This window comes from Bufo gargarizans, chromosome 4, assembly GCF_014858855.1.
Source record: "Bufo gargarizans isolate SCDJY-AF-19 chromosome 4, ASM1485885v1, whole genome shotgun sequence".
In the NCBI taxonomy this organism is placed as follows: domain Eukaryota; kingdom Metazoa; phylum Chordata; class Amphibia; order Anura; family Bufonidae; genus Bufo; species Bufo gargarizans.
Genome location: NC_058083.1, coordinates 98,393,125 through 98,407,902, shown reverse-complemented (window position 1 = coordinate 98,407,902; position 14,778 = coordinate 98,393,125).

Here is a 14,778-nt window from a genome sequence, read left to right as displayed (position 1 = left end):
GTGGGACCGGGAGGGGGCTTGCAGGAGAGCCACCGAGGGAAGCAGGGAGCTTGCATGAGCTTATTGGGGAAGCCGCTGTCGTACAACAGCAGCCAGAGCTGCCGGAGGAACGTGAAGTACCGGAGGCTGCATAACTACCTGAGCAACGTGCTGGAGAGACCCCAGGGCTGGGCATTTGTCTACCACGTCTTTGTGAGTACCAGACACCGTGCTGTTGTGTATAATGCACCGCCACTCGCCACATGTGGGCATGGCCCTGGCATTCAATACATATCAGGGAAATCTATACTGTGCATTTATAATGTGTGCAGGGTGCCTGGGGGGTCCAGCAGGGTCTGTCACTTGGAGATGTCAGGGGCAGATCTCCTGGAGACACGACGTATCCTCATCCACACAATCTTCTGTGCCATTCCTCTGTCACATGAAGCCACATATTCTTCTCCAAAGTACAAGCCCTCCTCAGTCAATCTGATTCCCTGCCCTCTGTGGAGGCACCATGCCCAGCAGATCCTTTGTACAGCACAGTGACACCAGGTTACACACCAAGATGTTCTCCACTCCCAGCCCCTGACAACCTATGTGACAACCTTTCACAAAGTGCTAACTCCAGCCAGAGCCCTGCTGTCAATTGCCCCAATCTCCTTGCTGTGACACATAAAGAAGCATGTGAGGGCTACAGAAGGTCCATGGTGCCCAGATCCTAGAAGCGGATCTGCCCAGCCGATGTCACTCCTGGAGATTCCTGTAAACTGGAGACTGTATGTAAACTAATAGTATACATTACATAACCCTGACTGCCTGCACAGTCACATGTGGGCACAGCCCTGGCATCCAATACATGTCACAGAGAGCAACACTGTGCATTATAAGCTATACTGCACAGTATAGCTCTCTGTGATATATTTTGGATGCCAGGGATGTGCCCACATGTGACTGTGCAGGCTGTCAGGGTTATGTAGTGTAAATTAGTGTACATACAGTCTTATAATTTATAAGACTGTATGTAAATAATATACACTACATAACCCTGACAGCCTGCACAGTCACATGTGGGCACAGCCTGGCCCCTTCTTACCCCCAGTATTTGCGGCTCCTCAAGTCCTCTCAGGGCATCGGTCATGACGGCGGCATACATAGGGGTCGGGCTCTGCTTCCGGTCTGCGGCCTGGGCCCGGCATATTGAATCTGGAGGTGAGGCGGCGGGAGCCTGAGGCCACTTGCAGGAAGAGAGGGGCGGCCACACACAGGACAGCCAGGCCGGGCCAGGAGGATCACGGGCTGCCGCTCACAGCGACACCAGGTGGTCGGAGGGAGCAGTGCCGCTCCCACGGAGGCCGGCCTGCTCAGCTCCACCTACCGGCCACCACTACATCAGAGCTTTCGGATTCGGCCCGCCGGCCACCGAAAAACTGCAGGCACATCTTAAATTTCCCGGTATCCCGGTAGGCCAGTCCGGCCCTGCTGATCACCCCCCTGTCATTGATCACCCCCTGTAAGGCTCCATTCAAACGTCCGTATGTGTTTTGCGGATCCGCAAAACACTTACAGATGTCTGAATGGAGCCTTACAGGGGGGTGATCACCCCATATAGACTCCCTGAATACCCCTCTGTCATTGATCACCCCCCTGTAAGGCTCCATTCAAACGTCCGTATGTGTTTTGCAGATCCAGAAAACACAGACACCGCGGATCCGCAAAACACGCACACCAGCAATGTGCTTTCCGCAATTGCGGACAAGAATAGGACATGTTCTATAGGCTCTACAAAAAACGCAGTGTTCGCCCGATCAGGCCTGATCTTGTGCGCACACTTGCGTTCAGTCCGCCCCACCGCAGTGACATAAAAAAATTTTTCTGATCACTGCAAAAACACCGTAAAATCGCTGCGGCGCTATAAAAAGATCACTTTTGAGGGGCATGGCGAGTTCATAGAAGATTATTTTTTTTTGGCACAAGTTAGTAGAATTTTTTTTATTTTTTTTACAAAGTCTCATATTCCACTTACTTGTGACAAAAAATAAAATCATCCTTTTGGATAGTGGAGGAATGTCCTTGACTTGGACAGGAGCCACAATGATCAGACGATGAAGGCTTGACAATAAAAAGAAGAGTGCCCATCTGGCTTGGAGAGGATTTAGACACTGTGCTGTTTGAAGATACACAAGATTCTTGCTGTCAGTGAAGATGACCACTGGATGTTCGGTACCTTTCAGCAAATAACGCCACTCCTCCAGGGCCAGTGTAATGGCCAGAAGTTCTCTGTCTCCAATAGAGTAGTTCGTTTTCAGCTGGGGAGAAGAGCTTGGAGAAAAACTCGCAGGAGACCATCTTGCCTTTAGAATTTTTCTGTACCAAGACTGCACCAGCTCCTATGGAGGAAGCATCCACCTCCATAAGGAACTATCTCGATATATCAGGGTGGTAGAGAATAGGAGCAGAGGCAAAGGATTTTCTTAATTGGATGCAGGCAGCTTCGGCCTCAGGAGTCCAGGCTCGGGCTTTAACCCCTTTCTTGGTAAGAGCAGAGATCAGGGATGTGAGGTACAAAAATTTAGCATGAACTGGTGATAAAAATAAGAAAAAACCTAAAAAACTCTTTATGGCACAAATACCCTAAGGGCGGAGCCAGTTCAACACTGCCTTTAACTTCTCTGTGTCCATCTGCAAACCAGTATCAGAGATGATGTACCCCAGGAATGGTGAGGAAGATTTCTCAAAGATGTATTTTCAACCTTGGCATATAAACAATTCCCCCTTAAACTCTGTAACACTAACTGCATATGCTTTTGCTGAGAGGTCAAATCTGGAGAATAGATCAGTATATCATCCAGGTACACTATCACGCAGGTCAAATTTTGTGAAGACCTTAGCTCCCCGGATCCTGTAATAGAGTTCAGAGATTAACGGTATAGGGCAGTGGTGGCGAACCTATGGCACGGGTGCCAGAGGCAGCACTCAGAGCCCTCTTTGTGGGCACCCGCACCTTGGAAAAAGTCTCTAAGGTGTACCAATATGCCTTAGACCTTTCCTGCCATTCATCAGTGCAGGGCGCACTATGAACAGCACAGGCAGCTCATTGAATGCAGGCAGGCTATTAAAGCTACTACATGATAAAGTACATGGAAAATATACAATATTGGACTGTAGTATTCAGATTAAAAGGGGTTATTCCCATTTTCACCAAGGCAGCCCCCCTGACTTGAGCATCGGAGCAGTTCATGCTCCTCTGCTCTCCTTTGCCCTGCGCTCAATCGTGCAGGGAAAATGCATTTTGTGGAGTTCCAGTGACGAACCGAACTCTCCATAGGGCTGCCAGGCAGAGGCTTCCACCCAGGATTGAGCCTGGTGATGTAACCGGCATTGATGGGCGGGCTTAAGCGCTGCCCTAGCCTGTAAAACGGTTAGGGCAGCGCTAAAGCCCGCCCATCAGAGCCGGTGACATCACTGAACACACTGCTGGGAGGAAACCTCCGCCCGGCAGTGTGTTATTGTAAATAAAAGAGCCCTTGCCCTGCGCGATCCAGCACAGGGCAAGGGAGAGCATCGGAGCATAAACTGCTCCAATGCTCAAGTCAGGGGGGCTGTCTTGGTGAAATTATGGGTATGTCCAGGTTCAGCTCTGAACCTGGACAACCCCTTTAAATTGCCGTGTTGGCACTTTGCTATAAATAAGGGGGTTTTGGGTTGCGGTTTTGGCACTCAGTCTCTAAAAGGTTCGCCACCACTGGTATAGGGCATAGATTCTTGACTGTGACCTTATTCAGACCTCTATAAATCTCTTCTGCTCCATGCAGAAGTTGTCCTTGGTCGGATTCGAACTTAGGACCCTAGCGCTGCAAGCTACTATGCTGCCACTGATAACTAGTCACTCCTGTATCTGTGTGTCCATAAAATGATCAGGGCAAACAATGAACGGCCCTGCTGATCAGTAATTAAGAAAACCTCAAACATACTGTATGATAGGGAAAGTACATTGGAAAGTACATTGGAAAAGATTTTTTCCCTGAAACTGGAATATCCCTTAAACGGGTTTTTCACCTTTTGGGGGTTGGGAGCCCACCCCTCCTCCTGACCAGAACTGAAAAGGAAGCATACTTACCTGCTCCTCGCCACTCAGTCCTGGCCCCATCCCTCCCCCACTGCTACTGGCCAACTGACATCACACAAGGAGCAGGTTACAGCTGCAGCCAGTCATTGGCTGCAGTGGTGTCAAAGCAGATTTTGACAACAGGAGGCCTGAGCGAGGTAGCTGCACTGGTGGAGCGAAGGAACCTGGACTGAGCGTCAGGGAGCAGGTAAGTGTGTTTCCTTTTGCAGGTCTGGCAAGGAGGGAACACCCCCAAAAGGTAAACAACCCCTTTAAATAAAGAAACATTTAAGAGAGAAATCCTTGTGCAACACTCTGCATGAGACGTTACCCCAAATGGATTCAGTCTTCACACTCAAAGCTGCTTTACCTTTAATTTGCGTCTCTACAGAAGCAGGAACAGAGTGTGTGCACATGAAAAACATAACTGAACCTTCTCCACATTCAGAGAAATCCCCTACACATCCGGTAGAAACAATTCCCGAACATCACATGGACGCTCGAGGGAAATTCAGTAGTCTAATGTAGAAACCGCATGTGTTGGCCTGTTATGTCATTGTCGTGTCTTCATCTGAAATTACTGCACAGGATTTATAGTTAAGTCCTGGCTACAAAATGCATTTCATATAGATTTTGGTATTGGGAAAGGGTTCAAGGTACACCAAAGCCTCGTTTCCACTGAGCGGATCGGTTCGGGTCGGCACAGTTTGGAAGATTTTTAATAGTCCGGTCTATTTAGGAGAGCGTTTCCACTGCAACTCAGGCCGCCAGGTCCATACGTGGTTTAGAAAAAAATGTGTAGCGTGATGTCACACTAGTGCGATAACAGTGTTTATGTTGCGCTTACGTTTGACGTTATTCAGACCGCCAATCAGGAGAATGTATTGTGTGACGCAAGTAGCTCCGCCTTAACCGAACCGTTCCATTTTTCTATGGCCCTACATCTGAAGCAGGACCCTGAATGGTGCGGTACGGTTCGCTTGTATGGATCGCTTTCATAGTGGAAACACCCAAAATAGCGTACCGTACCGTACCGAACCGAACCGATCCGCTCAGTGGAAACGAGGCATAAGTCTCTACCGAATCTCTATTGACCATAGTTTTAGTCTGCATTTAATCCGCCAAAAATAGTGTTCGAATTTGAAACAATATAATAAAAAAAATATAGAAAATGTCCTATTCTTGTCCGTTTTGCATGCAAGAATAGGCATTTGAAACAAACTTTAGGACTTCTGGAAGGGAACATGTGGGATGTACACGGCCAGTATCCATGTTTTGACAATCCGTGATTTGCACACCACAGAAACTGATATGGCTGTGTGCATGAGGCCTCATTAAGGCCTCTTTCACACGGGCATCGCGCGTGAGGGCCGGATAGGATGCGGGTACGTCGTAGGAAAATCGTGCGATTTTGCCTGCATGTGGGGTGAGTTTTGTATGCGATTGCGTTGCGTTCTTCAGTTCTTTCTGCGCGAGTTCAATGCATTTTGCACGCACGTGAGAAAAAATTGAATGTGGTATCCAGAACCAAACCCGGACTTCTTCACTGAAGTTCGGGTTTTGGTTAGGTATTCTGTAGATTTTAATATTTTCCCTTATCACACGGGCAAGAATTCCACGCGGGTGCAATGCGTGAGGTGAACGCATTGCAACCGCACTGAATCCAGACCCATTCACTTCAAAGGGGCTGTGCACATGAGCGGTGATTTTCACTCATCACTTGTGCGTTGCGTGAAAATCACAGCAAGCTCTGTATTGTGCGTTTTTCACGCAACGCAGGCCTCATAGAAGTAAATGGGGATGCGTGAAAATCGCAAGCATCCGCAAGCAAGTGCGGATGCGGTGTGATTTTCACGCATGGTTGCTAGGAGATGATCGGGATGAAAGCAACCCTGGACCCCATTAAAGTGTATTCCCTGTATTATTTTAATAGCATTCTTAATACAGAATAACCATGTTATAAGGGAAAATAATAATGATCGGGTCCCCATCCCGATCGTCACCTAGCAACCGTGCGTGAAAATCGCACCGCATCCGCACTTGCTTGCGAATGCTTGCAATTTTCACGCAGCCCCATTCACTTCTATGGGGCCTGCGTTGCGTGAAAAACAGACAATATAGAGCTTGCTGTGATTTTCAAGCAACTCACAAGTGATGTGTGAAAATCACCGCTCATGTGCACAGCCCCATTGAAGTGCGTGGAATTCTCGCCCGTGTGATAGAGGCCTAACTCAGTGTTTTGGTCAGTGATTTTCATAAATGATTGTGAGCCAAAACCAGGATTGGAGCCTTCACAGACATAAGGTATAAGGGAAAGATCTGCTCCTGTTCTGTGTTTAGAGTGCATTGTAAATTTATGGAAAAACATGTCTGAACGTCATTTTAATAAGGCACATATGAATGTGGGCAGGGCTGGAACACATTACAAGAGTCATTCCCTTAAAGAGACTGTGTTAGCAGTTTTGACAATGCAAAATGGCTGATAGTACCTGGTATGGCCTCGGGAGTGCAGGGCGAACATAACTTTTGTGGAGGTTTTATTAACAGAAGTAGTGTGAACATGAAGTTTTATTCTGCCAGGTTCTGCTCCTGCAAGTACCCAGTAATTGGGGCTTCACTGTGAAGTGCTCTCTGCATTGATCTGCTTCAGAGCCTTCAACTAACTGGTTCATGAACAGTGACTTCCTGGTCTTACAGACCCTAGGAAGAGAACTGTGGCCTCCTGGTCACCAGATTACTACTACTAGTGCACACTTTCTTCTTTCATTTTTTTTTCTCCAAAAACTGACTCAATAGGAAGCAGAGTTCACTTCTGAGTAAGTAGATGACTAACTCATTATGGAATTTGACACTGGTTAAATAAGGAACCAACTTCAGCATCATCTCCATGGGCCATTGTTAATAACATGCCTAAAAACAAGTAGCTTAAATCTAAAGTTGCCCTTAGTTTCTATTTAGGGTACCATGCGATGCTCCACTTATCTATACTGACGTACCGGCTGTAGGAAGTACCGTGATTACATACGGCTATTGCAATAACATAAAGTACCTTGCTCCTCTTTGCTGCTTCTGTGTGTCACGCTGGTATCTTCTCTAGGGTGCCGGTACTTGCATCAGGGTAAGATAGGTGTGCCCTTGTACGGAGTGTGCCCTGGCCAGTGGCTCAACTCCTTCCTATGTTAGATGTTCGCGCTCACATGGAACGCTAAGTGACGTCACTTAGTGAACTACAGGTGCCTCAGAGAGTCAAATCCAATGCGTTTCCGATAGAACGTTATCCTTCATCAGGTAAAACGAAGGATAGTGTTCTATCTGAAATGCGTTGGATTTGACTCTCTGAGGGTGCGTTCAGTGAAATTCGTATCATTTCGGAAGCAAGTTCATTCAGTTTTGTCTGCAATTGCATTCAGTGTTTCAGTTTTTTTTCGTGCGGGTGCAATCAGTTTTAATGCGTTTTTCACTCACGTGAAAAAAAACCTGAAGATTTACTAATAACATCGAGCAACCTTCAGTGAAAAACGTATTACATCCAGACTGCAATACCCCAGTCACTTCTATGGGGCCAGGGCTGCGTGAAAAACGCTGAATATAGAACATGCTGCGAATGTCACACAACGCTGAAATGATGCGTGAAAAAAAAAATCATGTACACAGACCCATTGTAATGAATGGGTCAGGATTCAGTGCGGGTGCTGTGTGTTCACTTCTCTCATTCGTGTGAAAGGGGCCTATAATGCATTTCAGATACAGAGAAACCATGAAAAAGGAAGGGATTTATACAAAAACACATTGGGTAACAGAAAAAAACATGGCATGGATTACAAAAATCACCACTTGTACAAATGAATAAAATGAAAAATATGCAATCAAAAGGATGCAACCGTAAAAGTATGAATGTAAAACACCAAATTATCTAATCCTTTCAATTGCTACATGTATTCCATCCGGTACCAAAATTCTCAGCCTAAAAATTCAGTACACCTCCCTATTCACTAGGCCTGCAAAGCGGTTCCTAACATTACTAGGCATTTGTTCCAAGTCACAACAATGATGGATCTTTATTATGTACTGCAAGGAGGTGACGGGACAGGCTATTATCAAGTTTACCTTCATTGATATTGCAATGGTGTGTGTTCAGTCTTCTCTTCATAGGCTGGATTGTATGACCCACATATATCAGATTACAGGGATTAATCAACTACGTAGGAAGATGAACAATTTAAAGAGTTTCTAAAAACTCCCCCTGTCACAGAATAAGAAAAGAGTCTGCACTAGGTCCTATGCTATCACAACATAGGGCAGGGATCAGCAATCTGCTCGGCTGTTCATCTAACTGCCATAGAAGTGAATCAAGCATTCTGGGAGTTGTAGTTTCAGAACAGCTGGAGTGCCGGAGGTTGCTGATCTCTAACAGGGAGTTGTTCACATGACACCTATAGGACCTACATTTAAAATTTACAGGTTTAGTCATTGGAATGGGCGCCAAACAGCTAGGGCCAGGAAATTCAATGACTGCCCCCGTCTAAGGGCTCATGCACAGAAACGTATTTTTTGTCTGCATCCAATCAGCATTTTTGTTACTCTTCATTATTTCTTGTCCACCTCACTAAGGTGGTCACACCTACTCATTTATTAATTCACTTTACTGGAGCCACAAAAGATGCGGACAACACACTGTCTGCTGTCCACATCCGTATTTCCATTCCGTGGCACCAGTGGCGTCTCTAGCTTTATAATTTTGGGGGGGGGCACACTGGGGGCCAGGACAAAAGTAGGGGGGGGGGGGCAGCTATAACAACGATATATTTACACAAGTATGCTTAGAAATGCTGCGATACTTTACCCAATACCAAAAAGCTCAACAGGGAAGAAAAGTCCTGCTGTCTGTGGTTTAAAAAAAAAAAATCACTCAGATTTCAACATGTCCTAGCTGCCTGTGGATGACACTTTTATAGGGAGGGGGATCTGTGGATGACCCTGCTATGCGGGGGATCTGTGGATGACACATACCGTACAGATCCACCCCATGACAGTGTCATCCCCATTTCCCCCTCCATAACAGTGTCATCCACAGATCTCCCTCCCTATAACAGTGTCATACACAGATCTCCCTCCCTGCCTCTCACAAGAGTGTACAGTCATGGCCAAAAGTTTTGAGAATTACATAAATATTGGAAATGGGAAAAGTTGCTGCTTAAGTACACCTGGGGCACAGTATAGAGGTATACTGTATATTGTGTGGCACAGTGTAGAAGTATACTGTATATTGTGGGGCACAGTGTAGAGGTATACTGTATATTGTGTGGCGCAGTGTAGAAGTATACTGTATATTGTGTGGCACAGTGTAGAGGTATACTGTATATTGTGTGGCACAGTGTAAAGGTATACTGTATATTGTGTGGCACAGTGTAGAGGTATACTGTATATTGTGGGGCACAGTGTAAAGGTATACTGTATATTGTGGGGCACAGTGTAGAGGTATACTGTATATTGTGTGGCACAGTGTAGAGGTATACTGTATATTGTGTGGCACAGTGCAGCGGTATACTGTATATTGTGTGGCACAGTGTAGAGGTATACTGTATATTGTGTGGCACAGTGTAGAGGTATACTGTATATTGTGTGGCACAGTGTAGCGGTATACTGTATATTGTGTGGCACAGTGTAAGCTATATGTGTATAACATAAACATATTTCACATGAACACTTACAATTACTTGGCTTGGCCCTTGGGGATCTCGGACGCCACTTCAACACTTTGGTCGGGGGCTCGGCGGAGCTGATGTTGTGCTTTATCCTAATGAGAAAGATTTCATAATAAGGATTTGGAGAAGGGGCAGAGGGGTCACAGAGCAGGGAGAGGCTGGTGCTGCTACTAGGGGGGTCATACCATGGGGGCGTAATAAAGCCCACCATAATGCCCCCCCCAGTAGAAATAATTCTCCTTATATTGTGACAATGCAAAAAATACCCCCTTGTAATGCCCCCAGTTGAGCTAATGTCCCCCATAATGTGCCAGTATAAAATACCCCTATATAGTGCCCCCAATAAATGCCCCCATAGTGCTCCTCTCCCCCATTCCTCCTAGTGCCCCCCATAATGTACCAGTATGAAATGCCCCATATATCGTGCCCCAGTAGATGCCCTCAGTGTCCCCCATAATTTGCAAGTATAAAATACCCCTTCTTAGTGCCCCTGTAGATGACTCCATAGTACTCCTCTCCCCCCTTCCCCATAGTACCCACCATGTGTTCCAGTATAAAATGCTACTGTACAGAGCCCCCCATATAAAATACCCCTTCTTTGTGGTCTCAGTAGATGCCCCTATAGTGCCCACCAATAATGTGCCAGTAATAAGTGCCCTCAATAACGTGCCAGTAACAAGAGCCCCCCATCACGTGCCAGTAACAAGAGCCCCCCCATCACGTGCCAGTAACAAGAGCCCCCAATGTGCCAGTAATAAGAGCCCAGCCCCCATCACGTGCCAGTAATAAGAGCCCCCCCAATGTTCCAGTAACAAGAGCCCCCATCATGTGCCAGTAATAAGCCCCCCATCATGTGCCAGTAATAAGCCCCCATCATGTGCCAGTATTGTAATAAGCCCCCCCATCATGTGCCAGTAATAAGCCCCCCATCATGTGCCAGTAATAAGCCCCCTATCATGTGCCAGTAATAAGCCCCCCATTATGTGCCAGTAATAATCCCCCATCATGTGCCAGTAATAAGCCCCCCATCATGTGAGAGTAATAAGCCCCCCATCATGTGCGAGTAATAAGCCCCCCCATCATGTGCCAGTAATAAGCCCCCCATCATGTGCCAGTAATAAGCCCCCATCATGTGCCAGTAATAAGCCCCCCCATCATGTGCCAGTATTGTAATAAGCCCCCCATCATGTGCCAGTAATAAGCCCCCCATCATATGCCAGTATTGTAATAAGCCCCCTATCACGTGCCAGTAATAAGCCCCCCATCACGTGCCAGTAATAAGCCCCCATCATGTGCCAGTAATAAGCCCCCCATCATATGCCAGTATTGTAATAAGCCCCCCATCATGTGCCAGTAATACTCCCCCCATCACGTGCCAGTAATAAGCCCCCATCATGTGCCAGTAATAAGCCCCCCATCATGTGCCAGTATTGTAATAAGCCCCCCATCATGTGCCAGTAATAAGCCCCCCCAATGTGCTAGTAATAAGCCCCCTAATGTGCCAGTAATAAGCCCCCCCAATGTGCCAGTAATAAGCCCCCAATGTGCCAGTAATAAGCCCCCCAATGTGCCAGTAACAAGAGCCCCCCTAATGTGCCTGTAAAACTATAGTAAAAAAAACAAAAAAAACTTATACTTACCTCAGTGTCAGTGATGCGATGCAGGCCTCTTCCAGCCTTTGTCCGGCGCTGTATGGCTCAAGCGGCGCGATGACGTCATCGCGCCGCCTGCGCCGCCCTCTGAAAGTGCCTGCAGCCTATCAGAGGAAGGGCAAGGGACACGCCTCTCCCTCCCCTGCACCGCCACAGCACAGGCAGATTACTATGGAGATGAGCGCAATGGAAGCGCTCATCTCCCTGTGCCCGACTGCGGCGGGTCACTTGGTGGGGCATTATAGTTGGGGGGCACAGCATAATGTAGAGGGGGCCGTGGCCCCCTCTGGCTTCCCCCTGGCGACGCCACATGTTTGCAGTGCTTCTGCCAGTACTCCGGGCCGCCCTTGCTATAGTCAATGGGGCCAGAGTGGTAGTCCGGGGGCACGCGTGCACTAGCAGCAGCACGAATCCGACAGGCTGTTCACAAATCCGACAGCCTGCCGGAGTTCCTTGCCACTAGTGTGAAAGTACCCTAAGAGTAAGAAGATTTTCTAGTCTGATGAAGAACTTTTTGGCCTAAGTGTCATGTCTGGAGGAAACCAGACACTGCTCATCTGCTCATCAACTGTCCAATACCATCCCTACAGTGAAGCATGGTGTTGGCAGTATCATGCTGTGGGGGTGTTCTTCAGCACTGGGACAGAGAGACTGGTTAGAGTGGAGGTAAAGCTGGATGGAGCAAAGTACAAAGATATTCTTAAGGCCTCATGCACACGACCGTTGTGTGCATCCGTGTCCGTTGTTCCGTTTTCCGTGATTTTCTGCGGACCCATTGACTTTCAATGGGTCCGTGAAAAAACACGGAGGCACACAAGATTGCCATCCGCGTCCGTGATCCGTGTCCGTAGGCTACTTTAGCACAGATCCGCAGATCCGTCTGCATACAGCTTTTTCAGAGCTGAGTTTTGACTTCGTGAAAACTCAGATCCGACAGTATATTCTAACACAGAGGCGTTCCCATAGTGATGGGGATGCTTCAAGTTAGAATATACTGAGAACTGTGTACATGACTGCCCCCTGCTGCCTGGCAGCACCCGATCTCTTACAGGGGGCACAATTAACCCCTCAGGTGTCGCAGACCCCCTCCCTCCCCAGTTTTTAATTCATTGGTGGCCAGTGCGGCGCCCCTCCCTCCCTCCCCTGTATTAAATTCATTGGTGGCCAGTGCGGCCCCCCCGGCCCCCCTCCCCTGTATTAAATTAATTGGTGGCCAGTGCGGCCCCCCTGGTCCCCCCATCCCCTGTATTAAATTCATTGGTGGCCAGCGCGGCCCCCCTCCCCTGTATAAAATTCATTGGTGGCCAGTGCGGCCCCCCCCCCCCCCATCATTGGTGGCAGCGGCGAGTTCCGATTGGAGTCCCAGTTTAATCGCTGGGTTACTTAGCAATTTTAGAAGCATTATACCTACCTGCGCTGTCTGTGACCGGCCGGGCGCTCCTCCTACTGGTAAGTGACAGGTCTGTGCTATAAGCAATGCGCCGCACAGACATTTCACTTACCAGTAGGATCCGTCCCCATTGACTTGCATTGTAAGTCAGGACGGATCCGTTTGGCTCCGCACGGCCAGGCCGACACCAAAACGACTATGTCTGGTGATCCTCCAAAAATCACAGAAGGCACACGGAAGAAAAAACAGACACGGATCACGGAACAACGGAACCCCGTTTTGCGGACCGTGAAAAAATACTGTTGTGTGCATGAGGCCTAATGAAAACCTGATCCACAGTTCTGGATATCAGACTGGACCTCCAACAAAACAATGACCCTAAGCATACAAGAAAAAACAACACAAGATTGACTTAGGGATAACTCTGTGAATGTACTTGAGTGGCCCATCCAGAGTCCTGACTTTAGCTCAATCAAACGTCTCTGAAAAAACCTGAAAATGGCTGTCCACTGACGGTCCTCATCCAACCTGACAGTGCTTGAGAGGATCTGCAGAGAAGAATGGCAGAAAATCCCCCTATCCAGAAGTGCAAACCTTGTGGCACCGTACCCAAGAAGACTGGAGGCTGTAATCGCTGCCAAAGGTGCATCAACTAAGTCCTGAGTAAAGGGTCTAAATACCTATGTCAATGCAAGATTTTAGTTTTTCCTTTTCAATAAATTGGCAAAGATTTCTAATATTCTGTATTCACTTTGTCATTATGGGGTACTGGGGGCAGAATGATGGGGGAAAACTTAGCACAAGGTTGCAACATAAAACGTAAAAAAGAGTGACAGAGTCTGAAGACTTTCTAAATATATATATACATATAAATATATATATATACCAAGAAAAAATGGCGGCACTGGTACAAAATCAAATGAAGCTAGGGTGCTCGTCTCCAGGGGAATAGGCTTCTTACCCCAATGTATAATCCAGAAAAACGGGCGGCACTTCAAAGATAAGAACCTTTATTCACCCAGGTGGGTCCATACAGTCGGGTCCATAAATATTGGGACATCAAGACAATTCTAACATTTTTGGCTCTATACACCACCACAATGGATTTGAAATGAAACTAACTAGATGTGCTTTACCTGCAGACTGTCAGGTTTAATGTGAGGGTATTTACATCCAAATCAGGTGAACGCTGTAGGAATTACAACAGTTTGCATATGTGCCTCCTACTTGTTAAGGGACCAAAAGTAATGGGACAATTGGCTTCTCAGCTGTTCCATGGCCAGGTGTGTGTTATTCCCTCATTATCCCAATTACAATGAGCAGATAAAAGGTCCAGAGTTCATTTCAAGTGTGCTATTTGCATTTGAAATCTGTTGCTGTCAACTCTCAAGATAAGATCCAAAGAGCTGTCACTATTAGTGAAGCAAGCCATCATTAGGCTGAAAAAACGCAACAAACCCATCAGAGAGATAGCAAAAACATTAGGCGTGGCCCAAACAACTGTTTGGAACATTCTTAAAAAGAAGGAACGCACCGGTGAGCTCAGCAACACCAAAAGACCCTGAAGACCACGGAAAACAACTGTGGTGGATGACCGAAGAATTCTTTCCCTGGTGAAGAAAACACCCTTCACAACAGTTGGCCAGATCAAGAACACTCTCCAGGAGGTAGGCGTATGTGTGTCAAAGTCAACAATCAAGAGAAGACTTCACCAGAGTGAATACAGAGGGTTCACCACAAGATGTAAACCATTGGTGAGCCTCAAAAACAGGAAGGCCAGATTAGAGTTTGCCAAACAACATCTAAAAAATCCTTCACAGTTCTGGAACAACATCCTATGGACAGATGAAACCAAGATCAACTTGTACCAGAGTGATGGGAAGAGAAGAGTATGGAGAAGGAAAGGAACTGCTCATGATCCTAAGCATACCACCTCATCAGTGA